Source organism: Mustelus asterias, chromosome 30 (assembly GCF_964213995.1).
Source record: "Mustelus asterias chromosome 30, sMusAst1.hap1.1, whole genome shotgun sequence".
NCBI classification, from domain to species: Eukaryota; Metazoa; Chordata; class Chondrichthyes; order Carcharhiniformes; family Triakidae; genus Mustelus; species Mustelus asterias.
Genome location: NC_135830.1, coordinates 1,438,483 through 1,451,133, shown reverse-complemented (window position 1 = coordinate 1,451,133; position 12,651 = coordinate 1,438,483).

The following is a 12,651-nucleotide window of genomic DNA, read 5'->3' as shown; positions in this document are numbered from 1 at the left end:
GGATGTGATCGGTGCAGGCTAGATGGGCCGAATGGCCTCCTTCAGCATGGTGGGATTCTATGATCTGCAGTATTTTACTTTAGCACTTCCTCTCCTCCTGTTGCCTGGAGCAGGATGAGCACGCATGCGCCCTGCTACCCTTTGCACAAAAGCGAATCTTTTTCTCTGGGTTTTGGAGCCAAGGTGACGACTTCTCTCTTCAGCACAGACTGCGCATGCCGCAACCGGAATCCGCAATGCGCATGCTTCATTCGCCACTTATTGCTGCGCCTGCGTACTGGACACCTGTTCTGAGGCTCGAGCCTATCTCTATTCGCGCAGAATGTTGGGTAGCAGCCCCGCAATAGACAGCTGAATTTATTGAATAGAGAATTGTGGCTTTTCTTATCCAATTACAATTGAAGCCATAGGGAAAAGATGTACAATTATTATAATAACTAATACAGCAACCAAAGTGCACAGGGGAACATAGAAAATAGAACCAGGAATTAGGCCATTCACCCCTTCGAGCCTGCTCCGCCATTCATTTTGATCATAGCTGATCATCAAATTCAACATCCTGATCCTGACTCCCCCCCCCCCCCCCCCCCCCGCCCCCCCCCCCCCCATATTCCTTGATCCAATTAGCCTCAAGAGCTTTATCTAATTTCTTCTTGAAATCACACAAGGTTTTGGCTAATTCCACTAATTCCTGTGGTAGGGACTTCCACTGATTCACCACTCTCTGGGTGAAGACATTTTTCCTTAACTCAGTCCTCAAATCCCCTTATCCTCAAATAATCTAGTTCTGGATTCCCCACTATCGGGAACATAGTTTTTGAATCTACCCTGTCTAATCATGTTAGAATTTTATAAGTTTCTAAGTCCTCCCCTCTCACTCTTTTAAACTCCAATGAATAAAATCCAAACCGACTTAGTCTCCCCTCAAATGACAGACTTGTCATTCCAGGAATCAGCCTCGTAAATCTTTGCCGTATTCCCTCAGAGGCAAAGGCGTCCTTCCTCAGATAGGGACACCAAAACCGCATATAATACTCGAGGTGTGGTCTCACCAACATCCTGTAAAATTACAGTAAAATATCCCCATTCCTCAACTCAAATCCTCTTGGTCTGAAGGCCAACATACCATTTGTTTTCTTTACTGCCTGTTGTACCTGTGTGTTTACTTTCAGTGACTGCTGCACGACCATACCAAAGTCGTTCTAAATATCCACCTCTCTCTAATTACACTATACAGCCATGCACCATACATCACATGCATCCGGATGCAATTAACAACAAAACAACCCCCTTGAGTTAGATGTGAACTTCTTGGATTGTCAGCAGCTGGGGTACACCCTATACATGTCTTGCCGGTAAGAATTCTGGATTAAATCCTTTGAATATTTAAAGCTGCAGCATTAATAGTTCAGAAATTCGTGGAAATCTCACTGTGAACAACAAGTCAATTGTGCTTCCATGGGTTGTCTGTGTCACTGACAAGATCAGAATTATTTGCTCATCCCTAATTGTCCTTGAACTGAGTGGGCTTCTGAGCCAATTCAATCCATTTCAAGGAACAACCACATTTCTGTGGGTCTTTGATTTGCTCACTTGGCTGGATGGCTGGTCCATGATGCAGAGTAGTACAACAGTGTGGGTTCAATTCGCGTACTAGCAGAGATTATTCATAAATGCCCTGACTTCTCAACCTTGCCCTTCACCTGAAGTGTGGTGATCCTCAGGTTAAATCACCACCAGTCAGCTCTCCCCCTCGTAGGGCCAGTAGCCTATGGTCATCTGAGGCTATGAAGGCCTCTTGTCACTTGACCAGTTAATGAGGACAGATTTCCTTCCCAAAGGACAAGATGACTTTTAGCAACATTTGATAATGCGTTCATGGTCACCAATACTAAGACTATCTTTGATGACCAGAATTACCTGCCATGGTGGGATTTGAAACCGTGAACCCAGAGGATTAGCTGTTGGCTTGATTTCTAGTCATCTGTGACATTGCCACTATGCTAAAATCTCTCTCAAAACCATTTGGCCCATTGAGTCTGCACTGACTGTGTGACGGAGCATCTTACTCAGGCCTACCCCACACTGTAATCCCATGCATTTACCCCACTAATCCCCCAAGGTCAGAAAAAAGTTAGGTTTTCGAGATCATTCATTCAGTTTAATGTTGCATTTTAAATGTGTATATTATTACATTTAATGTGCTTCAGGTGAATATTAATTGAATGAATAATGTTGGTAACTCTGCTTAATAGTAGAGCAGGTTGCATTAGAGGGACATTTTCAATGTTACCCAAGGACCTTATGACAACCCGCAGCTGTGTGATAGTGAATTCTGATGGAAAGAAAAGTTCCAACTCTGGATGGTCTTCAACCTTTGGAACCGGCTGATCAATTGTGCCGATGGTAACCGGATCAGCAACCGTGCTGGATCATCGACACGGATGCCATCATCTCACGTGAGAACACCATCCACCGGGTACATGGTACATACACTTGCAACTCGGCCAACGTTGTCTACCTGATATGCTGCAGGAAAGGATGTCCCGAGGCATGGTACACTGGGGAGACCATGCAGACGCTATGACAACGGATGAATGAACATCGCTCGACAATCACCAGGCAAGACTGTTCTCTTCCTGTTGGGGAGCACTTCAGCGGTCACGGGCATTCGGCCTCTAATCTTCGGGTAAGCGTTCTCCAAGGAGGCCTTCACGACATACGATAACGCAGAATCGCTGAGCAGAGACTGATAGCCAGGTTCCGCACACATGACGACGGCCTCAACCGGGATCTTGGGTTCATGTCACACTATCTGTAACCCCCACGACTTACCTGGGCTTGCAAAATCTCACTAACTGTCCTGGCTGGAGACAATACACATCTCTTTAACCTGTGCTTAACCCTCTCTCCATTCACATTGCCTGTAGCTTTAAGGCTGGATTACCTTTATTTTATTACCATTATTTTCTAAATTGAGTTTGTGTCTTTATATGCCCTGTTTGTGAACAGAACTTCCACTTACCTGATGAAGGAACAGCGCTCCGAAAGTTAGTGGCTTGTGCTATCAAATAAACCTGTTGGACTTCAACCTGGTGTTGTGAGACTTCTTACTGTGATCAACTGTGCCACAGAGATTGAGTTTCCTATTCATTCATGGCACGTGGGTGTCGCTGGCTGGCCAACATTTATTGACCATCTCTAATTGCCCGAGGGCAGTTGAGAGTCAACCGCATTGCTGTGGATCTGGAGTCACATATAAGCCAGACCAGGTAAAGATGGCAGATTTCCTTCCCAAAAGGACATTTGTGAACCAGATGGGTTTTTTAGAACAATTGGCAAAGGATTCATGGTCATCAGTAGATTCATAATTCCAGATACTGTTTATTGAATTCAGATTCTACCTCCTGCCATGACAGGATTTGAACCTGGAATCCAAGAACATTAATTGAATTTCTGGATTAGACCAACACCACGAGGCCACGCGAAATCAGGGTCTCAGTTCGTTCTCCTGCTAAGTCGATACCAATTCTATTCCTACAAAACCTGATATAAGACTCCAGTCTGGAGTGCACTGCCAGGGAAGGTGGTAGAGGCGAATTGCCTCACAACCTTTAAAAAAACAGTATCTGCATTAGCACTTGACACATCATAACATTCAAGGCTAAGGGCTAAGTGCTGGTAAATGGGATTAGGGGGAGTTTGGGTGTTTCTCACGTCCTGGTGCAGACTTGATGGACTGTATGATTCTATGATTATTGCTGATCTTTCATCTGACTTTTCCAGCTCTGATACAAGTTCATCCAGCTGCAAGATGAATATTGTCTCTCCTTTCACAGATGCAGTGAGGCATATTGTCGTTCGATGAAGAATTAAATTAAAAAAGTTATTCACTTTGTGGCTGGGAATCAAACCCAGGCCATGGTGCCGAATCCTGACCACGAGACACCAGGGGAGCTGACCTGCGAGATTTGCAATCAGTTGATCATCATCTCTCTCCCCATTGCTTTATTTCAGGTAACTTTCACTCCAGACATAGTCACACAGTCATTTGATCATCTTATAACCAATTGCAACAAAATATGTGTTGGAGAGAGACAAATAGGGTAAATATGTCTTCTTCCCTTGTGTTCAGATCATTTCACCTTAACTTCATGTAACTTCCACTGAGCTATTATACACAATTACAGCAAAATACGTCTTCCCCCAGTGTTTTCAGATCCTTGCACCTCCTGTGACTGAGCAAATTCCACCTTTGAAATGTTCTGTTTAGTGAGCAGTCAATCCTGGGCCCTGGCAGTGAAAGCATTGTCTCTGAACCACAAGACTACCTGGGCTCCAACATCACCAGCTCAATGTTGCCTAGTCCATCCATCATTCTTCATCCATCCTGCCTTGCTTTCTATCACAGATCTTCCCTTTTGCTCTTTATACTGAGCTACTCCTGACTTTGTAATCAGAAAATGGTGCAAATACGAAGCAGGTTACTTAACGTTCAGCGACAAACGTGAATAATTCTGAAATCGGAATCATTTTGAAATGAAAGATTTGGAAATGTTTCTACCCGGTTTCGAACCAGAGACCTTTCACATGTGAGGTGAACATGATAATCACTACACTACAGAAACACAGCGAGGCACAAAGGGGAAGCAGTGCGGTTTTCCGGAAGAGCAAGTAAACTGGGTACACAAGCCCGTCACTTACCCATAGCAGTTTATATTTACATTGTCTCTGCTGGCTCATCCTTTCAAAATGAACAAAGATACATGCTGCTGCATTAAGTTTTAGTTCTCACATGTTCGACCAAATGTATTCCATAACATTTAAAGTCAAATGGATATTTGATCCAATTTCTCCACAAATATCATTCCCCTGAATTCAATGCATTAAATTTCTTATCAATGTTAACAGTGCAAGCAGTTGCTGCCATATTGCTAGTGAACAGAATCAATGGAATAGGAATGGGTCAAATGTCCCATTGAGCCTCCTCCACCACATAATAAGAAGTTGGCAGATGCCCAGCCTCAACATCAATTCCCCACCCAATCCCGATAGCCCTTCACTTCCTTAAAGCCCAAACCTCTCTCCATCTCAGTCTTCAATATCCTCATCGACTGAGCATCTGCAGACCCCGGGGCTAGAGAATATCAAAGATTCACAAGCCTTTGAGGGAATGAATGTCTCCTTATCTCTGTCCTACAGAAGTATAGGATGGAGTACAGTAAGTGCAGGATGGAGCTTAGGAAATCAATTAGGAGAGCAAAGAGGAGATATGAGAAAACTTTGGCTGAACAAAGAACAAAACAAAGAACAATACAGCACAGGAACAGGCCCTTCGGCCCTCCAAGCCTGTGCCGCTCATGTGCCCAACTAGACCATTCGTTTGTACCCCTCTATTCCCAGTCTGTTCATGTTGATAAGTCTTAAACGATCCCAGCATGTCCGGCTCAATCACCTTGCTTGGCAGTGCATTCCAGGCCCCCACCACCCTCTGTGTAAAATACGTCCCCCTGACATCGGTGTTGAACCTTGCCCCCCTCACCTTGAACCTGTGACCGCTTGTGTTCGTCACCTCCGACCTGGGAAAAAGCTTCCCACTGTTTACCCTATCTATGCCCTTCATAATTTTATACACCTCTATTAGGTCGCCCCTCATCCTCCGTCTTTCCAGGGAGAACAACCCCAGTTTACCCAATCTCTCCTCATAGCTAAGACCCTCCATTCCAGGCAACATCCTGGTAAACCTTTTCTGTACTCTCTCCAAAGCCTCCACGTCCTTCTGGTAGTGTGGCGACCAGAACTGGACGCAGTATTCCAAATGTGGCCTAACCATCGTTCTATACAGCTGCAACATCATATGCCAACTTTTATATTCTATGCCCCGTCCAATAGAGGCAAGCATGCCATATGCCTTCTTGACCACCTTTAAGGACCTGTGGATCATTGAAGGCTGTGGCTGGTAAGATGATCCTGTGGCTGGTAAGATAATCTATAAGTATCGTTACAAAGGGGAGAGTAATCTCTCTGAGACCTAACACTCAACGACTAAAAGTACCTTCCTTTCAGGATCTTTTAAAAAGTGTATGAGAAATGGTACAATCTACCTGCAGCAATTTTTAGTGGTTAAATCAAAAATAAGAGACTCTCTCTTCAAAAGAAACAAGTAACACTTTATTTTCTAACCAACAGTGAACAGGTTAACTAAACTATTAACAAACTGAATAAAATACGATTCTAAAGGAATGCTGTTTAGATAGTTACAATTCCCACTTATAAACAAATAAAAAATGAGAATTTCTTAGTCACACCCAAAATGCTTTGTTGTCTTCCTGGAATCTTCTTTCTTCTGTGCTTCTGTTCTTGTGTCCTTCTGAGGTTAAAGGCGGCTTTTACACTGGCTGAGAGTTATCTGTCAGTGTCTCTCTGTTTAGCTGTTAGCTGTGGCAGGCTGCTGGCAGGCGGTCTTCTTGTGGCTTCCCGCAGTTTGGAGCTGGGAGCGGTGGCCTTTATACTCTCAATGACAGCAAAATTCACACAATAGGATTGGTTTACAGGTTATCGGAGCACCAAATTCAAATCCGATTGGCTGATGTGATTCAAATGTTTATTTTAAATTGATTCATGAACATTCAGAAATATGTTGCGATTCAAAAGCTAAAGCCTGTTACCACAGCAAATCTGTTCTTTTGCCTCTCAATACAATGTTTAAATCTGTCCTGGATTCTTGCACTTGCAGCTCCCCAGCACACCGACAAAAATAACTACCTTTTAAAGAGACAATTTTTACAAAACTTAGCACCTTGCCAGTATTTATATTGTTTATAATTTTACAAACACTAACTTCACAACAGTATATCAACGGGAAGAGGATAACCAGGGAAAGAGTAGGGCCCGCTGAGGACCAAGGGGGAAATCCGTGGGTGGAGGCAAAGGACATTAGTAGGGTGTTAAACGAATAATTCACATCTGCCTTCACCCACGAGAACGAGGAATTAGTTATGGAACTTGGCGAGAGGGTCTCTGAGGTTCTAGAGCAAATTGTCATGGGAATGCCAAGGTATTGGAGGTACTGGCGGGCTTAAAATTGGACAAATCTCCAGGTCTGGATGAATTGTGTCCCAGGCTGTTGTGGCGGAGGGGGGGCGGGGGGGGGGGGGGGGGGGGGGGGGAGGTGGGCAAGGTAGGAAATTGCAGGGGCTCTGATCCAAATTTTTATTTCCTCTGTGGCCACAGGGGCCCACCAGCTTCATCACTGTGGCTTCAGTATAATCTATGTACAGTACATCCACAGCTTCCACTTTATTCACAAGACACGTGAGTCCTGCAAAGAACTTCAGAATTGCATCATTCTGTGGTTAATCAGTTTGTGATTCTCTGTTACCCTCATTTATTCTCTCCTGACTTCCACTTGAATGTTTCAAGGTCCTCCATTCAGAAACGCACCCTTCCACTGCTACCCTCTGTCTTCTATGACCGAGCCAGTTCTGTATCCACCTTGCCAGCTCACCTCTGATCCCATGCGACTTCACCTTCTGCACCAGTTTGCCATGAGAGACCTTGTCAAAGGCCTTACTGAAATCCATGTAGACAACATCCACCAATTTACCCTCATCAATCGTCTTCGTCACTTCCTCGAAAAACTCGATCAAGTTAGTGAGACACGACCTCCCCTTCACAAACCATGTTGCCTCTCACTAATACGTCCAATTATTTCCAAGTGGGAGTCAATCCTCTCTCAAAGAATCCTCCCCAATAATTTCCTCTCTCTTTACCTTGACTCTGTATTTGTTCGTAAACCATTAAATCTTTAAATTCTTCCAGTTTGGATAAAAGATTAGTGATCTTGAAACATTCACCCTGTTTCCCTTCCCATAGAAGCTATTTAACCGGCTGAGGTTTCCAACATTTTCAGTTTTGAGGTGGGATTTGCAGCAACTGCTGTATCTTGTTTTGGGGTCACAGTGGATCAATTTTCTCTGACTGAACCTTACCTGTTTAAATAGTTAAAGGGCTGAGGTTTTAAAAATAAGACATCAGGGTATGTGACCCTGTTTGATATGAAAGGAAACAAAATGAGAATTAATCATTTCATGAAATATTATGAATGCGATATATAATTTGTCATCAATGCCAGCATACATTGGCCATATTTATTTCCCATTGAACTGAGTGTTTTGCTGGGCCATTTCATAGCATAGTTAACAGTCAATAACATTGTTGTGGATCTGGACACTCATGTAGGCCAGACTCGGTAAGGATGGCAGGTTTCCTTCTGTGGAGATGCCGGCGTTGGACTGGGGTGAACACAGTAAGAAGTCTCACAACACCAGGTTAAAGTCCAACAGGTTTATTTGGTCGCAAATACCATAAGCTTTCGGAGCGCTGCTCCTTCGTCAGATGGAGTGGAAATGTGAAACCAGGTTTCCTTCTGTCAGGGACCAGATGAGTTTTCATAACAATCACAAAAAAGCTTCATTAGTGACCCCAGCTTTCACTTCAGTTTCAGCTCTAGGCTGGGGTGGGATCAGGACCTGTGTTCCTGGGCCTCGGGATTAATACTCCGCTGATTTTACCACCATGTTACCATCTTCCCGGAAGAATGTAAGTGTAAATCCTCCATGTGGAATCAAACCAGGTAATTTCACCTGGAAATCAGTGTCTGACAGTCTGGGTAGAGGGGAATTAACGAAATCCCTTGCTCTCATTCAAATACAGAATAATGTTGTGAATCCTCGGTGGGTCAGATCCAATCTATAGCAGGAGCAATAGTGAACTGTTCAGGTCATTGAACTTTTATCAGAACTGGAAAGAAGTTAGAGATGTTCCAGGTTTTAATAAAGTTCACAGACAGGGACTGGGGGAATGGTACGAAAGGAAGAGAAGGTTTGTGGTCATGTGGAAGGCAGAACAGATTAAATAACAATAGGGATGAGGATGAAAGAGGAGTGTGGTGGGAATTGAAGAAGTTAAGAAACTAAAGGTGAGTCACTCTGTATCTGTCATCTGTTTCTGCTCTGATTGGGAATGTTTTGCTCTGTTGACCCATTTCACTTGTGTCCCATGTTGAAAATTCTCAACAACACACAAACAGAAAATATTGGAAAATCTCAGCAGACCTGATGTTAGCTGTGGAGAGGAAACAGAGCTAAAGCTTTGGGTTGGCTCCATTCTCTCTCCATAGCGGCTGGCAGACATGCTGAGATTTTCCAACATTTTCTATTTGTGCTTCAGATTCCAGCATCTGCAATATTTTGCTTTTATCTTACTGAAAATTGTCAACCCTTCTCCACATTTCCTTTCACAAACCTTTCTTTAAACAAACTCATATCCCACACAGGAAAAATCTAATCATTTTTAACCATTGAAATGATGAAATATGGAAAAACATTATCCCAATAGGAGGCCATTCGACCTATCTTGTCTATGCCTTCAGGGATGAGGTATCCAGTCTAATCCCACAGTCTATCTATTTCTCTGTATCCCTGTAGGTTGTGGGAGCTCAACTGTTTCTTTTTTCAAGTGTTCTTTTTTAATCCAATGCAGGTTTCTGTCTCAACACAGCTCAGATAGTGAGTTCTATACCCCAGCCTCTGGGTGAAGTGAATTACTCCACAACTTCCCTCAAATCCTGCCATTAGTTCTGTTACATTGAATAGTTTGTTTCACTGTGACTGTTGGTAACAATTTTTATGTTGGAAGGTTATGAAGTCAAATCTCATTACTAAGACTTGAGCACAACAATCTAGCTCAACATTCCCGCTGAGCACTGACAGATTGTTGCATTGGCGGATGTGCTGCCCTTAATTTGAAGTTTTAAACTGAGACCCTATCTGCCCTGTCAGGTGGATATAGTAGATTCCATAAAGTAATATTTGTTCAGCTGCACTGTAAAACATGTGCTGCTTACTCCCAGTGAAGTAGACGGCAGTTTTCACTGACAGTCTCAATGGATAGATAAACAAATTGAATCGATTTGTGCACAGACACAGTGCATTTCCGGTGAAAGCTCATAGATTAGAAAAATAAACAATATTTCACTCTTCACAGATGCCATCAGATTGGCTCAAAATTCCAGATTGTTTTGTTTTATTGCAGATGTCAAGCATCTGCGGCATGATGCTTTTGTTTAACTGGTTAGTTTTCGGAATGTGGTACTTACTTGCAAAGAAAGCTCTGAGATCCCCCCTCTGAGCTGAAAACTGATGGGTAAAATCAAAGTGTGAATAAGCTGATTACTGATGTGCTGAAGGACATTTTATTTAAATTTCTGAGCAAGTGGATTTTTAAACACTGAGGAAATTTCAGCAAATTCCACTGCAATCACATTGAAGACGATTCAGTGAATGACTCTCCTGGCGTCATTGCACCAGCCCCAGAGGGCGTTTGCTAAAAAAATACATAGCATGCAGAGTGGCAAGAAGCCACATATGACAGGGGACCCAGCTACAGGTGTCATTCATGCACTCACCTGTCCCAATTTATACAAGAGTTGGGAGAGGAATAGTAGTTCCTCTGAGATTCGAACCCGAATTGCTGGATTCACACACACACAGTCTGAAAAACTGCCCTCGACCATCACCGTCTGCTCCCTGCCAATCAGACAATGCTGGATACATTTGCCAAATTTCCTTTGATTCCCTCAATGGTGCTGCATAACAACACATTGTCACGCTTGCTGTTTCTGCCACATTGAATGAAAGAGGTCAAATGCTTTGATTGAACATTTGCCGCCTCTTCGTACGTTATGGGTTCTGTGGTGTAATGGTGAGCATTCTGGACTCTGAATCCAGTGATCCGAGTTCAAATTTCTGTGGAACCTTGTTTTTCTTTGCTTATGATTGATTTACTGACTGACATTTCATCTAAATTTCTTACAAAGTACGAATGGAGAGGACAATTTGTCAGCCAGTTCAACGGCTATTACAATGCACATTGCTGAGCTTCTGGGACCTGCAACGTCAGTGTTTTTTCAAACTTTCTCCCAATTTCAGACTTCTCAACGGGATTGCCTCTCATTCTAAACTTCAGAGAGAAAATACTAGTCCAACTGAATCGCTCCTCCTAGGACAACAGCCTCATCACAGGAATAAATCCAGTCGTCCTTGTTTACACACAGACAGCGAGAAAGTAGAAGGAGCAAAGAGCAAACAGTGATTGATGCACAGAGAGACTCCTCATGGAACATACAGCACAGTTGGGAGTTGAACCCACGCCTTCACAGATACAAGGAGCCTAAATCCAGAACCCTCGGCCTCTTAGCCGAACTACTCTCGAATATCTTTCTATATCTTAGAAACACCCAAGGAGTTGCTTCCACCTGTTCCATTTCTGACTTTTCTAGCTCTAATGAATGAACATCCAGCTGGAAGATTCATTCTATTTCTCATTCCACAAACGCTGCCTGATCGGATTTAATTCAATGAGGAATTCAGTTTTATTGTGTCAGTTCATGCAGCAGTAGGAAAGAGTTACTTTCTGGCCAGTGATTGAATCCAAGCGACAGTGATGAAAGCATTGAATCCTAACCACTAGACCAGCACGGAAGCTGACATGACTTTGTCAATCAGCGGATCATCATCACTTCAGCCATTGCCTTCCTTCTGTTCCATTACACAATTGGCAGTTTTCCCATGAAATATACTTGATTTAATTCTACCTGCTGTCGAGTCCATGGTCATGAAAGCATTGACACTACACCACTGGACACCCGGGCTCCGCCATCACCAGCTCAATGTTGCCTTGTCTAGCACTCCTTATGTCAGTTAATCCTGCCTTGTTTTCAATCACAAACTTTCCCTTTTGTTTTGAAAATGTGTTGGTTCTCTTTGCAGTGCAGTGTTTCTGTAGCATAGTGAGGACCAAGGTCATCTCACACATGGCCATCAAGGAAGGATTGAACAGGCTGAACATGTTTTCGCTGGGGAACGAGGGAAATCCTGATCTGATTGCGGCCTTTCAGATGGGTGACAGGATCAACAAGTGAAAGGTATTTCCACTTGTGAATGAAAGTCAAAAGTATAAGGCAGTGTGTTTCTCTGTCTCTACACACACCATCAGATCTGCTGAGCATTTATGGCATTTCCTATTGTTATTTCAGATGTCCAGGATCTGCAGTATTTGGGCAGCACGGTAGCACAGTGGTTAGTACTGCTGCTTCACAGCTCCAGGGACCTGGGTTCGATTCCCGGCTTGGGTCACTGTCTGTGTGGAGTTTGCACATTCTCCTTGTGTCTGCGTGGGTTTCCTCCGGGTGCTCTGGTTTCCTCCCACAGTCCAAAGATGTGTGGGTTAGGTTGATTGGCCATGCTAAAATTGCCCCTTAGTGAACTGAGATGCGTAGGTGAGAGAGATTAGCGGGCAAATGTGTAGGGATATGGGGGTAGGACCTGGGTGGGATTGTGGTCAGTGCAGACTTGATGGGCCAGATGGCCTCTTTCTGCATTGTAGGGTTTTTATGATTCTATTTCATTTTTATTTACCTGGAGAGTATTATGAATGTGGAACCCATTTCGAGAGGGATTGAGTTCCATGAATAAGTTGGAAACACGGTGACAAATTCTCACCATGACAACAATGCTCACCAGCTGAAAGGGGAAAGGGAGTTTGCACATCCTCCCCATGTCTGTGTGGGTTTCCTCCTGGTGCTCCGGT